General features: G+C 38.1%; 1 protein-coding gene across 3 annotated transcripts in view; it reads right to left on the bottom strand.

Annotated features, from left to right (window-relative positions):
* The window catches only part of OXR1 (oxidation resistance 1), a 457,011-nt gene that overhangs the window by 311,713 nt on the left and 128,734 nt on the right, over nt 1-16,564 (bottom strand). Inside the window, exon 1 of one of the 3 annotated variants that reach the window (XM_060115561.1) lies at nt 8,948-8,987. The exons of the other annotated variants lie outside the window; for them this stretch is intronic. The gene's annotated coding sequence lies outside the window, so the exon portion shown is untranslated. Of the gene's footprint in view, nt 1-8,947; nt 8,988-16,564 lie in introns of those variants that run through there. 3 annotated transcript variants of the gene reach the window in all.

Here is a 16,564-nt window from a genome sequence, read left to right as displayed (position 1 = left end):
CCATGGCTCACGGGCCCAGCCGCTCCGCGGCATGTGGGATCCTCCCGGACCAGGGCATGAACCCGCGTCCCCTGCATCAGCAGGCGGACTCTCAACCACTGCACCACCAGGGAAGCCCGACTAGTGCATTTCTTTCTTCTGGACGACTAGCAACCCTGCCCGTGCTCCTCTTCCGTGGTTACCCTCACCCACTAGTGGCCCCTTACAATCCATTCTCCAGGTAGTCGCCAGAAAGGTCATTAAAATATAGAAATATATAACATATATAAAGACGCAGATGTAGAGAATGGACTTGAGGACACGGGGAGGGGGAAGGGTAAGCTGGGACGAAGTGAGAGAGTGGCATGGACAATATACACTACCAAGTAAGACAGATAGCTAGTGGGAAGCAGCTGCATAGCACAGGGAGATCAGCTCGGTGCTTTGTGACCACCTAGAGGGGTGGGATAGGGAGGGTGGGAGGGAGATGCAAGAGGGAACAGATATGGGGACATATGTGTATGTATAGCCGATTCACTTTGTTATAAAGCAGAAACTAACACAAAATTGTAAAGCAATTATACTCCAATAAAGACATTTAAAAAGATATAGCATATATGTATTATATTATATATAATAAATGTTATGTATTGTACTATTCATTATATTGAAGGATGGCAGAGTGGGCCTCCCCCAGGTGTGCCACATTGGTGTAGGGATGGTTTGGGGCTGGAGGCACTTTAGAAAGAGCTGATGCAAGAAGGATATTCCAATTTCCCTTTTCCTTCCTGAAAACAGGACATACAAACTCCCGTGGGAAAGATCCCCTCCCTGTACCAAGAGAGAAAAGAAACATTCTTCAACCAGGAGTCAAAGTTGAGAGAATTCTGTGCAAACAGACCTTGTAAAAATCATTCTTATCTTCTCTTAGCCTCCCTGTATATTTTAGGTGCTTCTCCACAATCGCCTCTCTTTGTTCAAGCTGGTATAAAGCATTTAGGTTTTGTCACTCTTTGGGTCTTCATTTCCTCCCATAAGGGCTCCTATGTCAGGAAAAACTTACTAGTTTTCTCCTGTTAATCTATCTGATGTCAGTTTATTTATTAGACCGAGCTGCAAAACCCCAAGAGGGGAGAGGTAAAATGGTGCCTTCCTTACAATATTATTATAATTAGTATGTCAATAATTGTTAATAATAATATAATATGTATTATGTATGTCTAGTATAACACACACATACACACATAAATCTGCCATGCCACTGCCCTGCTAAACCTTTTCAGTGGCTTCCTGGAATACCTAGGAATTCCTACCTTAAAATCCAGCTCCTTACCAAGCCTCCAAGGCTCCTAGCTGTCCCACCTACCATATTTTCTGCCCCTCTCTCCCTCACTTCCTTAGTCACACAGACCTCTGCAGTCTTCACACACAGCAAACTTGTTCTCACTTGCTGTTCCTTTGACTGCAGTCTTTCACTGGATGTCTGCATAATTGATGCCTCATGCAGCTCTTAGCTCAACTGTTACCTCCTCAGAGGTGCCCCCAGGACACCAGAGCTAAGGCGATTTTGAACCCCTCTCTGTCCCCCAGATGCACTCACTTTCAATCACACTGCCCTGTGTTATGGGCTTCACGGCAGGAGTCAGTTCATAGTGGGGCATCATCTCATTTAAGTATGAGTTTTCTTGTTTATTATCTCTCCTACTACTAGTAAGCTCAAAGGAGTAAAGACCTCAAGTATTTTATCCATAGTTGTATCCTTAGTATCTGGAATAGCACCTGACTCCTAGTAGGCCCTCAATAAATAACTGCTAAATGAATAAATTATATTTCCTGAATCCAACTTTTTTTCCAGGTTTATTGAGGTATAATTGCCATCCAACCCTAACACTAGTTACTTGATAATTTTTCTTAGCACAGATAAACTTTTTTAAATGTTGACATTTAGATTAACTTCTCTCCAAATTGTTACAAATTACAAATTAAGTAAATAGAACTCAGCTTTTTTTCCTTTCTGGAATTATTTAACAAGGAGCAAGGCAAAATGATCACCCCCAAAAGCAATTTTTTCTTATCTGTTTTAGTTGCATTCATAGCTTCACAGTCAAAATATATGATATCCAGTAAAACATGCTGTTTCAAAGCATATCGAAAGCTCCAGTTCTTTTGGAAATTGTCTATATTATATCTTAGTATTAAAGCTCTTAATGAGTTTTTCGGTGTTTTTTCTCATCACCTCTTCAGTTTAACAAAGTTCACAATTTTGTAACAAAATTGGCTTTTTTTTTAACTCTAGCAAGCAAAATGCAAAACTCTCTGAATAGTTTCTCTCTGATTTAGTGGAATATTAGCGTTGCTTAAACTACTGGGAACACAGTAATTCAAATGATCATGTTGATACACACACACACACACACACACACACACACACACAACCACACAAAGGTGCAGGCACATAACATCAAAATGAAATAATTTAATCAGAGGTAACTTTATATTCTAGTTTTAACAGCAGAACATATACATCATTAGGGCACGATGTCAGAAAAGTTTGAGATTTAAAAGGTAAATAGAATATTAAAACTTGTTCTTTAAAAAAAAGTTTTGTGACATTGTTTTTCTCCCCACTCCTAAAATGACTTTTACGTTTGCACAGGGACATTTGGTGGATGACAGACGAATCCTGTGAGCAAAAAACTAATTTCTGTGCAATTACTTTTATAAATGAATTTAACTGCTAGGTGAAAAAACTCAGAAATGTTTATTCTGTTATACACCTACAAGGAAAAACAAACAAGAAAAGTATATTTTAAAAAATGTTTCTTTCAGCATTGTTTAGAAAAGTGAAAACTAAAAGTAATCACAATCTAAAAATAGGGGAATAGGGCCTCCCTGGTGGCGCAGTGGTTGAGAGTCCGCCTGCCGATGCAGGGGATACGGGTTCGTGCCCCGGTCTGGGAGGATCCCATATGCCGCAGAGCGGCTGGGCCCGTGAGCCATGGCCGCTGGGCCTGCGCATCCGGAGCCTGTGCTCCGCAACGGGAGAGGCCACAACAGTGAGAGGCCCGCATACCGCAAAAAGAAAAAAAAAAAAAAAAAAAAAAAGAAAAAAAAAAAGAAAAATTAAAAATAAAAATAAAAATAGGGGAATAGACAAATAAAATGTATGGAATACATACCACAGTTAAAATGATTGGACTAGATGGATGGAATATAGTGTTCTGTGTATATAATTTATATGTATTATATATATAAATTATATATATATATAAAAATACATATATATTATATACACAGAACACTATATTCCTATATTTCTTCATTCAACACATTTTGGGGGCACCTACTTTATGTCAGTCATTATTCTAAGCCCAAAAAAGATGAAATCAAAGAAGGTCCCTGGGCTTCCCTGATGGCGCAGTGGTTGAGAATCTGCCTGCTAATGCAGGGGACACGGGTTTGAGCCCTGGTCTGGGAGGATCCCACATGCCGCAGAGCAACTGGGCCCGTGAGCCACAACTACTGAGCCTGCGCGTCTGGAGCCTGTGCTCCGCAACGAGAGACCGCGATAGTGAGAGGCCCGCGCACTGCGATGAAGAGTGGCCCCCGCTTGCCACAACTAGAGAAAGCCCTGGCACAGAAACAAAGACCCAACACAGCAAAAATAAATAAAATAAATTAATAAACTCCTACCCCCAACATGTTAAAAAAAAAAAAAAAAGAAGGTCCCTGACCTTACAAAAGCTTATAATCTACTGAAGGAATAGACAGCAAAAACAGATAAATGCATGCATATATACATACATACATGTGCAAATTCTGTCAGGTCGTGGTACATTTTATGGAGAAAAATAAAACCTGGTAAGAGACCATGAGGGCAATTCAACTATAGATTGAATGTCTCCCCACCTCATCAGGAGATGACTTTTGGACAAAACCTGAACACAGGTAGTGATCTGCTGGAGCCTCAAGAGACAGGCCTGTGGGAGGGCCATCCAGAGTGAAGGACGAGCAAACGCAAAAGCCCAGAGATGGAAATGTGCTTGATGTGCTCCCTCAACAGCAAGGAGGCCAGTGCTCCTGCAGCACAGCGGGGCAAGGCAGAGAGCGGGAGGCCTGGAGGCTGGAGGGCGGATCATACAGGGCCTTGGTGAACAGGGCAAGGACTATGGATTTTATTCCAGTGGCAGTGGAGCCCCCATGGGCTAGGAGGAGGGAAGTTACATGATCTGATGTATGCTTTTGAAGGATCAATCTAGCTGCTAGGTGAAGAAGAGATGGAGTATGTTGGGATGACGCTGTGAGAGAGAAAGCAAAGAGCAGTTAGGAAGATGTTGCAGCAACCCTGATAAAAGATGACAGGAGGTGGACAAGGTAAGTAGCAGGAACAGGTGAACGGGGCTTGGGACTATGATATACTTTATTTTGAAGGCAGAGCCGAGCAGATATATTGTTTGTGCACACAGTGATATATAGTAAAAGCATAAGGATTTACGTGTTGAATAGTGATAGTATTGCCTCTAGGAGAGGAGAAAGGCGAATAGGAAAACATAGGCAGATTCAACTTTCTCTCTAATATTTTATTTCCTTTAGAGAAAAAGAAAACTCTGATGTGAACATGGTATAATCTGAACATTTGTTAATTCCTGGTTTAGAGTACCCAGATATTTACTATATTATCTTTATAATATTCTGGCTTTCATGTTTTTCCAGAAGACTTACATTCTATACAGAAAGAATAATATCTATGCCTTTTTTTTCACTGTGAATCATTGATTCATTCCTTTATTCAACAAATATTCCTTGAGCACCTACTCATGCCAGACTCTGGTTGCAGGTGCTATGGAAGCTATAAAGTAAAAAACAAAGTCCTCGTGAAGTTTATATTCTGGGGAAGAATGCAGACAGTTGAAGAAACATATATAATATTAGGCTATTTTGGATCATGGCAAATGAATAAAAATGAAGCATGATGGCAGAGTTATTTTAAATTGGTTCTAGCTTTGTTTTTTATAAGAGAAATCTAACTTATTCAATTTTATTCCTGTGGTTATAAATCATAAATTTAATGAAACATAACAGGAACACAGGCAGCTGACGTTTACAGGGAGGTTAAGAGCACAGACTTTAGAGTCAGAACCCCTGTGTTAGAAGTTGGTAAGTGTTCCAGTTATCTGCTCTGGATTAAAACAATAATTTGGGCCTCCCTGGTGGCGCAGTGGTTGAGAGTCCGCCTGCCGATGCAGGGGATACGGGTTCATGCCCCGATCTGGGAGGATCCCATATGCCGCGGAGCGGCTGGGCCCGTGAGCCATGGCCGCTGGGCCTGCGCATCCGGAGCCTGTGCTCCGCAATGGGAGAGGCCACGACAGTGAGAGGCCCGCATACCGCAAAAAAAAAAAAAAAAAAAAAACACAATAATTTATCACCATCATCACCTTATTATTATTATTTTATCTCATGAATTTTGTGGATCAGGAATTTGGTCTGGGTGGAGCGTGGACAGCTTATCTCTGTTTCATGATACTGGAATTTTAGCAGGGATGGCTCAAAAGTCTGGGGCTGAAACAACTGAAGGCTGGTTTAGCACATCTTGGGCTTCCTTATAATATGGTGGTTCCAGCTGGACTGCTATTTCAGCTCAGGGCTCCAAGAACAACTATCCTTGAAGTTGTGGGCAGAAGCTGCAAAGTTTCTTATGACCTAGCCTCAGAAGTCCTAGAACATCACTTGTGTCACATACTATTGGTCAAGCAAGCCACTGAAGCCAGCCCAAACTAAAGAGAAAGGAATTAAACTCCACCTCTCAATGGGAGGAGTAGCAAGGAATTTAGTCTACCACAGCGAATTACTTTATTTAGAGATGCATTAATTAACTCTAAAAAAATGGAGCAATAATGTCTGCCTCAGAGAGTTGTAAGGATAGCAAATAATGTATAGAAACTGTCCACAGCAATGCAGGGTTTAGGGACACCAACACTCTGTGCAGTCAAAACTCTGTTTATAACTTATAGTCTGCCCTCCGTATCCATGGTTCCTCTGTATCTGCAGTTCCACATCCATGGATTCAACCAACCACCTGTATACTGTAGCAATATAGTAATTACTATTGAAAAAAATCTGTATATAAGTGAACCCATGCAGTTCAAACCCGTGTTGTTCAGGGGGTTAACTAGTACCTGATAGGACCTCTAAAATGGATTTGTTCCTATAGGCTTACAGAGAAGAAACAAAAAGACTCCAAAACCACTTTCCTCTGAGATGAAGAGTCAAGGAAATCCTTGAAATCCACTAGGACTGGAAGAGTGCGATAGTTATAACAAGGCTCTATTATTTTCTCTTGGAAAGATCATGATAGGAAGATAAGCTAAAATACCACATCTAAGATAATCCAGACTCTGTGCATCTGTCTTAGTTCCCAGAGTTTTATAACTTCTATAAAGTAGGTAGTAGCTTTGTTATGGTAAAGGTAGAGAGTATCATTTTACACCCAGCCGGTTTTTAGAAGAGGGACGAGATAGGTAAGTGAATTCTTGATTCTTAGGGTTATAAAATCAATAAGCTTTCAATAAATCAATAAATCAGTAAATAAATCAATAAATACTTTCTTCCTGAGGCAGCTGTTAAAACCAAGGTATTTTGAACACAGTAATAAATGTTCCTTTACTTAGCTCTGAAATGAAGTCAGATAGGTAAAGAGCACAATCTACATTTGAAGAAAGTATGGAACATAACTTTCATTCCCCTCTGTGCTGTATACAACTGTATTTTTTAAATGCTAACTAACTTCATCCCATCGGTTCCCTTTTAAGACTAAGCAAACTAAATTGGTCCATTGGTTTATATAATACATAAAGTTCCTTTCAATTCTTTGCAATAGGCCTTTGGATGTTTGAAAAATACATTCATTTTATAAGGGATTATGACAACGAAAAATGCTTAAAGAAAACAAAAGATACCAACCTATTATGTAAATGAAATCACTGAAGTTCTATCCACACACATAGAAGAGGCTACAGAAATCCTTCTACGCTTAGTTTCCATTTTAAGGGAACATAAATCTCTATAACCATCAATTCAAAGAGAGACATTATTACAGAAATTACTGGAAAATATTTACACTGAACATGCATAAGCTTTAAATATACTGAATAAAATACACAAACTTACCTACATTTCACAATTATATTTTCTTAGCAAAACTGAGAAGTCCAAAGCAGTCTGGAAAAAACTCAACCAGATAGAAAACATATATATATAATCTCATAGTCCTCCAAAAATGGGAGATATATTGATCTGTATCATAGATTGTTTGATAAAGTAATTATTTCTTAAACCTCTACTATGTGCCAGATGTTCTGCTGAGATTTAAAGATAATTAGAAGAAATTCTTAATTCTAGAGGAGCTCATAGTCTTGGGCAGGTAGCCTTGCCTCCACCATTGAGGGATAGAGCGTGGAGATTTAGGCTAGGGGCCAATTTTTATCTAAGGGCAGCCATTATTAACGAATTTCCAGCAGGGAAAAAACATGAGCAGAAACAGATCTTAGAAAGATCACACAGTAAGTGAAGAAAACAGATTGTGAGCCCAGGGCTGAGTGACTGACAGTCCTCACTGCCTCCTACTGTGGAGAACTTTGGCTTGTTGTCAATTCAGATTGATCTGAATCCTGACTCTGCCACACAGTGGTTATAAAGTTGTAGACAAGTACTTTAATTGCTCCAAGCCTCAAGTTCCTATTTTGTAAAAGGAGGTTTTAAATAGCTGCCCATGGCTGAGAGGATAAGTATTCTTCTTGGGAGTGGGGTCTTCCAGGGTGACCCATGGGCACATACGGCACCAAACCATGCCTCCCACACATCCCATAACCATAAGATGCCTACATATGTTGACATTTGAATTTCTAACTCTAATATCTTTATTTCCTTAGTAACATGCTAAGTTGTTTTCAGTACTTCAAAGACCACTTATATTAGTCGGTTTTCCTTAAATGCAACACTCTGTACTCATCATCACTCCAATATATCAAAGTCCTAGTCCTATACTCTACAGTACTAAACAGTCTTGAAGCCAAAGTCTAGTGTCATCTACAATTCGTCACCTAGATTTTTGAAAAAAATATTGACTACTCCAGGCCCATAATTGTGGCATTCCATAGGATATGGAATTCCATAGGATAAGTAGCTAAATGTCTGCTATGGCAAAATTGTAGACCAGTACACTCCATATCCTTTCCAACCTTCTCCTCTTTTTGCTTTCTCTGCAGTAGATGCTGGTAAGAGAAATACGTGGACTCCCAACCTCTATTGCAGGCGGGGTGGTCACCTGACAAGTTCCAGCCAATCAGAGGTGGGTGAAAGTCTTGGGAATAATGCAGAAGGGCCTCCTAAAGTGAAGGCCTAACCTTCTACCCAACTTCCTTCTTTCTGTGTTGAATACAGATGACATGCCTTGGGGTACAGCCATCTTGTGACCATGAGGATGAAAGGGCTGTGAATGTAGGGCTGCTGAGGCAGAACACTGAAGGAGCTCATTTCCTTGGTAACGCCTGTAAGCACCCACATTATCCCTGCATTTCCTAGTTCCAGATTTCTTCTTATATGAGAAATAGACCTAGTACTTATTCAAGTCATCATTTATAGCTGTGCTCTTCAATATGGTAGCCCCTGGCCACATGTGGCTTTAACATTTTAATAAATTAAAATTAAATAAGATAACAAATTTGGTTCCACAGTGCTGGACAGTGCAATTATAGAACATTTCCATCATCACAGAAATTTCTACTTAAATAGCACTGGAGAAAATGTTGTTATTTGCAGCCAAATATACTGTAAATGTTACAGATGCTAATATTTTCATCACTAAGCTAAGGGCAGAAACATTTCAGTCCCTGTCTCTCAGCTAAGCCTATATGCCCCCAGGTATTTGACTGTTTATTCCATATTGAAATATCACACATTGATTTACCACTAGCCTTTCATCCAAGAGACTTCTCACACTTCTTAGAGGATTAGATTGGTCTTTCAGAACATATTCTTCACATAGCTCCAAATAATCAAGTACTCTCCCTAGAGATAATGGCAGAATTAAGAAAATTAATATTCCTGTGCTAATATTTTAGGAAGAGAGGAAAGCCACAATAATGTCCCAATAACAGCATTTGCCAAGTTGAAGCAATTGACCTCAATATATGGCTATCTCTCCAGTGGTAGCTCTTGGCCCTTTCAGAATATAGCAGTCTCTTTTATTCTCTTAAAAAGTATTACAGAACAAGCGCTGAATCTGAGACCACAGAGTTACCCATAGCTGCAAGCGTGACTGTTTGAAGCTGTGTCCTGCAGTCTTTGATTGGGCTTCAATAAATATAATCACGAATCAGTCTACCAAACATAGAGGCATATCACAAAATTCAAATCAATGGGAAGAATACCTGATGAGGCAATTCCTTACAATTTTAACTTTGTTATAGCAAAAAAGGGGCAGATGATAAAAATTTCAAAAATATTTCTGACAAATTTCCTAAAGTATTCATTCCAATTTCAGCTTATTTATTTACTTGTAAGTCACAAAATGGTGATTATAATAATAGTATCTAATATTTATTTAGTATTTACTATGAGCCATGCAGTACTGCAAGTAATGTTCATAAACTTTAATCCTCAAAAAGGTACTCTGAGATAGGTACTGTTATCATCCTAATTTTATAGATAAAGAGACTAAGTCACAAAGAGTTTTTAAAAACTTGCCCAAGGTCATGCAACTGAGTAAATGGTGAAACTCAAATTCAGACCCACAAAAATCTGTCTCCAGGGTCTTCCTCTTAGTCACTATATTCTTTTAAATTGATCAAGTTCCTACAGAAATAAATCAAGAATTATTCAGTGACGTTACGAAGAGAATATCACTTTTCATCCAGGTACTGAGATCCTCCAGAAGGAGTCTAAGACCACAATGAAATTTTTCTCCATCACTAATACCCCTTCTTCTTGAAGAACAAAAACCAGCAATTATTATTATTATTTTTGGCCATGCCACGCGACTTGTGGGATCTCAGTTCCCTGACCAGGTATTGAACCCAGGCCATGGCAGTGAAAACCTGGGATCCTAACCTCCAGGCCACCAGGGAACTCCCCAGAAAACAACAATTATGAAAATGAATATTTTCTAACACATAAAATTACTTTAGATTGAGGCATGATCTTCAATTATTTTAAAAGAGTGTATAAAAGAAGACATATAAAAGAAGAAAAGTAGAATAGATTTGCCAGAAATTAGAGGTCTGTAGAATCTGTGTAGCAATTTAAAAAATAATAATATCCTCAATATTCTCTAATGACCTATATGGGAAAAGAATCTGAAAAAGAGTGGATATATGCATATGTATAACTGATACACTTTGCTGTACAGCAGAAACTAATGCAACATTGTAAATCAACTATACTCTAATAAAAATTTTAAAAAATAATAATATCAAAAAGCTACTGAACGCTTAAAGTGCGAGGCTTTATTCTGAGCATCTCGGTTGTAACACCACATTTTATCCTCACAACATCCTAGTGAGGCAGGTGTTACTGTCCCATGGAAGAGGTGAAGCAGCTGAGTCACAGAGATGGTCAGGCAGATAGTAGGTGGCAGTTCCAGGCAACTGGCTCCACTGTTGACCTTTCAGGCCTTTTGTGGTCTGGCCCTTGACCTCTTTGCTTTTATTTAATCCACTAAATAAACAACTGTTCAGGTGAGCTAAATTAGCATAACAGAGGCTTAGAAAGTAAACTTAATTTAGAAGCATCTTGAGAATAACTAATTTACCTGCCAGAATTTAGGCAATTTATTCTCTCAAATTGCTTCGGGAGTTTATCCTAGCCATAGTTCCAGAAATATAGAAATAGCTCCTTAAATAAAGCCCAGTCACTTAATTTGAATGACGGTTTCAAAACTGAACACCTAAAATTGCTTTAACAATAAAGTAAGGATAGTCGATAACTATAGTTGATAACTATGTTTTAGGACGGACCTTAAATCTGAGGGTACTCATCGGGTGCACTTTGAAGGTGGCATATATCGTTTTTGAAAGACTGAGTCTACAGTGATAAGAGCCATGGTCCCTCTTGAAATGTTCTGCTTTCTTAATTTTTATTCAACTAGATGCTAATCTAATCAATTATAATAAGAAATCACACTCCCACAGGGCCCGGACTACTTATTGATTCCTTGTGGGGGGAAATAACAATGAAACAGTGAAAACACAATCAGGGTTGAGTCAATAATATGACTAACAGGTTTTGAGCTCTGAAAGTCAGAGGCTTCTAGAACCCTAGGGAAAGGCTGGATATTTATGCTAACCAGCCAGGGGGAACCTCTCTCCTGGGCAATACCAAGAGCCATTTTGACCCCCTCTGTAGGCACCACTTAGATCACTCACCTCTTAAAAGATCTCCATAATATTAAAAACCCATTAATACTAAGTGCTTTACAGTGTCATGATTAAGAATAAAATTAAATAGAGCATAGAATTTGGTGTCAGAAAGAAATGATTTCAAGTTCTGATTCTTCTGACACTGATTGATTGTGACCTTGGGCAAGTTGCTTAGCCTTTCTAAATCTTTTATTAATCTGTAAACACAGCTACCTCACTGAGCTGTGAGCACTAAATGAATGCTCTAACGTGGCATAAAATGAGTGCTCCAACAATGGTAGTTAATCACCATAAGGGTGAATCCGCACTCTGAGAAGCCATTCAGCTTTTATATTTGAAATCATACAGGCGGAAAACACGGAAAATCATCAAATGTGACTTAAAATGAACAGATTATTACTATTTATTTTTTTACTATTTTATAATGTTTTATTTTTTTTACCTATTTATTTTTGGCAGCTCCACATGGCATGCGGGATCCTAGTTCCCCTACCAGGGATGGGACGCATGCCCCCTGCAGTGTAAGCACAGTCTCAACCACTAGACCGCCAGGGAATTCCAATAATGATTTAAATAAGCAAATGTTTTTGTAAGACAATAACAGAATCTGGGACATTTATAAGTTACCTCAAAACCAGATACAACCTTGCCATTCAGAATTAACTTCTTTTTTCATTGAAGAGAGGTGTTCTCATTTTTTTTCTACTTTGGGGGGTACTTGGTCTTTAAATAATATATGTGTGTGATATACATTACAGGATACAGACTTTTATTGTGTATTTTTTGAGGAATTATGAATTTCTGACTTAAATGATAGAATTTTATCACATTTCCCCTTTCGTTTTAGACCAACGCTTCATGAAAAGAGGCTTAACTTTCCATAGGCAAAACAAGTGAGTACATAATTACAACAGTCACAATTACACTTTTCCTGCTTCCTTAGAGCTGAGACTACCCAAGACATTAATGACGAAACCCTTTGGAAATACAATCTTAAAATTTAACTTCAACTTCCAATGAGCTGAATTACAAAAATGAAACATCTATAACCTCTATGGCCAGAAAATTACCCTAAACACTGAAATAATCAGAAGACTGAGGTATATTTGGCACTGGCTACTCTTACAGCTATCTAGAAATTATCAGTCCATTTGCATGTATTAAACAGAAAAGAGACTTTGTGTTGATGCTGTAGATTGACAGCATTAATGGCCCCACCTCTCATACCCATGCCTTTTACTCTTTAATTGTGTATTGCCTCCCCAATCTGATGCTGAGCCCGATCAGCATTTGCTTTAGCCAGTGAGACAGAAGCAAAAGTGACGGAAACAGAGGCTTGAAAAAGCATTTGGTCATTTGGTCATTTGCTTCCAATCTTGCTTCTCTGAGATCATGGTGAGAACACACTCAGTCTTGCCTTCTGAAGGAATGTAATAGACAAGCATGTGGAAGGGAGCCCAGGTATCCCAGCTGAGGCAATCCTAGCGCAGTCCATAGCTAGACACGTTAGGGAACCCAGCCAAGATCAGCAAAACCGCCTCCCCACCCTACAGCTAACCACAGACATAGAGTGAGCCCAGCTGAGCCCAGAAGAATCATCCAGCTGACCGACAGACACAGGAATAATGATAAATACTTATTGTTTTAAACTACTATGTTTGGGTGCAGGTTGTTACTTGGTATTGTTTTGGTGATAGATAACTGATATACCTGTAAATTAGTAAAAAGTCTTCCAATTTTAGCTTTCTATTATACAACTCAGAATTATTTAAAGAGGTCTAAGGAAGAGCAGACTTCTATAATAATGTTCTCCGAAGTGTGTATGTTTGTGTGTGGGGGATGGTGGCACACACCCAGATGTTCCACAGAATCATCTGTTTGGGAAGGGTACGAAAGATGTTAAATTTTCTATTTGTGTTAAGAACTCTATTTGGGGAATATGTTTTATCATGTACAGAGTATATTATTATCATAGCTCATATATATAATTTATTAATAAATATATGCATATGTATTGGAGGCACATATTTTATCAATAGGTATGCACCCTAAAAAAAGTTCAGAGGTCACTGATCTTGACTGTTTACATTTGGTAATTTTCTTATCTAGTGTGGGCTTCCACGGTGGGTCATCTCTTCAGAAACAAAATGAAGGCACATTCATTGGCTAGGTGTCACTCTTCTCTTCTGAATATGATGCAATTTTAAGTATTTTTTTAAATTATTAGTATTCTTTTAAAGGAAAATGAAAAATAAAGGTAGTGACTGTATAGTGGCTTCTTTTTTTAACATATGGTCAGTGTACAGAACAGCTGCAGGGGAAAACACAGCACAGTCTCTTTAGCTTGAGACCATTCCTCAAATAGTAACATTTTAATTTGCCATACCAATTTAGTGTGATATCATATTAATATTTTGGATATAAAATATTTTCAGATATAAGGTATTTTAGATATAAAATTTAGATATATAATAGTTTTAGTACAAAATATTTACAAGAAGACACAATTATTTTAATGAGTATAAAGATTTAGGAGTTTTGATTTCATAAGAGATTGAACATATTAATGGTTTACAGTGATTTTAAAATACAGCTAATTTAGCTAATCACATAAACCACCAAATAACTCCTTTATTGGAACTAAAATTACAGATATATCTATTAGTAAACTAGTAAGGAATGATATATTTATTTCTCAGATATAAGGAAATTTATAAAAAAGATATATTCTTCATGACTTCAGAGAGTAAAGATAAATGTTAGAACGTAAATTCTACAAATTAACGAAAAAAGATGTATGACCTTCAATTCATGACCAATTTTACAATGTTCTATATCTTTAAAAGGAAAGTATTTAAAACTGTCAACTTTGCTTCAGTATGGCTTTCTTATATGTTAAATTCTCATAATGCTGCCACATGTATTTTTCTTTTCCTCTAGATCATTCTGCCAAATTCATACACATTCATATTTAAAGGTATTTTTAAAACACAAGTGATTTTCCTCCCCTTCACATAAAAATGCTTTCCTTCTTTTCTGCCCCAGAGAGTTAAATATTCTGGGCTACTGATTTTCCTGAGAGCTCAGTTTTAACCCTTTAAAAGAAGGTTGGAATAGTCTGTATGTGTTTATTCAGGTTGAGTCGTATTCTTTCTGAAAAAAAAAATAGCTTAAGTGTAAAGTCTGATTTGCATATTGAGTTCCATAATGTTTTGAGTTATATCTAATTCCATAAAATGAAATATATCTGCCACTCTACACTACTGCAGTTGGACTGGCAAATAAAAGGTCCAAATTATTAAGAAAATCCATTGAATTATTGCCCAAATAAGAAACAAAGAACCAGAGGGCAGCTAAGACATTGCCCCCAACAACACAGCAATCCAGACAGATGCAAAGCTGAGGGATGCAGTGCCCCAGCCTGTCCTGAAGGGGGACCCTCTGCAGCCCCACCAAGGAGTGGGACATAATGCAGCAGAACAAGTCTGCTCACAGACTCCGTGGATTTCAGCTTTTCATGCCTTTAGCCAAATAACGAGCTCATCTGTCACCTATTTAGCTTTTGAACTAACAGGCTATTGACTGGATCCACGCTCTAGGGACTGGGATGTTCTTGGAAGAGCTGCTGATACTCACCATGTGACCACAATCAAGCCAATCAATACACCACTGGGCTCTGCAAAGTTCCCTTTCTGCAAATAGAGGATAAGAAATAGCCTGCAACCTATCTAAGTGTGTGCAATTTTGCAACCTGCTTTTTGCCCAGTTGTTGTGGACACATCTATTCCTCTTCCATAAATAAATAGGTTAATAGCACCATTTTTGATGGCTGCTGCGTTGTGCTCCATGGCAAGGATACATTGTTTTATTCTGAAAAACAAGCCACCAACAAACAACAGAAGGGAAGTTTAGCACCATTTCAAAATATCAGACAGTTTGTTATGAACAAAGGATCAGGAGGTGACAGAGACATTACGAGAGAGAAGGACATGGAATATAGAGAAAGATGGTGTGAAGAGATGAACACATTAGTATATTTTCAAATGAATCTTGTGTATCACATATATATATACTGAGTAGTCCATTTACAAAATGAAATAAACACTAAAGATTACAAAATCCCAAATTTGCATCATTTATTCACAGCCTCAGATGAACCTCCTCCCCACTGATTTACTGTCTTTTCTTTTTAACTTCCTTGTAATCACATTCTGTAAGCTGCCATTTTTGTCAAAAGTTAAAATTTAAGGTGTTCCTTTACTAAGCTGGCCACTTGATACTGAGTGGACAGCTGGACCCACCAGAGACAGCCGCAGCTAGAGTGAAGCAGCCCTTTTCACAAAGCCCTCTGTCTCCGTCATCCCTGGTCACTTCATACCTAGCAGTGATAAAGCCCCCTCTCACCACCACTGTCCCTAGTCCCTGGAGGTTACTGTGCTCTCCCTAGTGTCTCCCTACATGCTGGTTAACCCTTTGTAAGTCATCCCTTGATTAAAGTCTTCTCAAATTACACACTCTGAGCGTGCCATTGTTTCTAGACAACACCCTGACTAAACCATACGTGTTCCATAGGTATAAAGATGCTACAATAATACTGATGCTATACGGTAATAGTTGGAACTCCTCGTGGGTCCTTTTTTCTACATCAAATTTTTTACATCACAAAATTTGGCTGACGAGGAAACTTAAAAATTTCTTCTGTAAACAGTAATAGTTTTATAGATAGCAGCTCTATGTGTTATATTAGGAAGAGACAATTTGATAACTGAGTTCATTGGACTCAAAGACACATTTGAAACTTACTGAGACTATTAGATGTTTTCCAATCATGCTTTAAACAAAAGAATTTCCTTGGTCTCACAGAGTGAAGTGAGAAAGAATTAGTTAGAAAGAGTTGTACCTGGGAGTAAAGACTATACATAACATATTGTAGTAAACCTTGCTCAGATCTGAGTGATAAGTCCATCATTTTAAGTAGTACACATTCTCTCTTATTTTTACAGGTTGTCTTATTTGAACAATCATGTCATGTTTACATAACAGTAGAGTTTCAATAGCTAACACTATTGGAATATTTAATAACTGACAGCCACCATGTTAGGTATATTATATAAATTACTGTATAATTCTCCAACGATTTTATGACACAGGTATACTATTAACATCAT

The sequence above is a fragment of the Mesoplodon densirostris genome, chromosome 13 (assembly GCF_025265405.1).
Source record: "Mesoplodon densirostris isolate mMesDen1 chromosome 13, mMesDen1 primary haplotype, whole genome shotgun sequence".
Lineage (NCBI taxonomy): Eukaryota > Metazoa > Chordata > Mammalia > Artiodactyla > Ziphiidae > Mesoplodon > Mesoplodon densirostris.
This window is presented reverse-complemented; position numbering and strand designations above follow the sequence as displayed.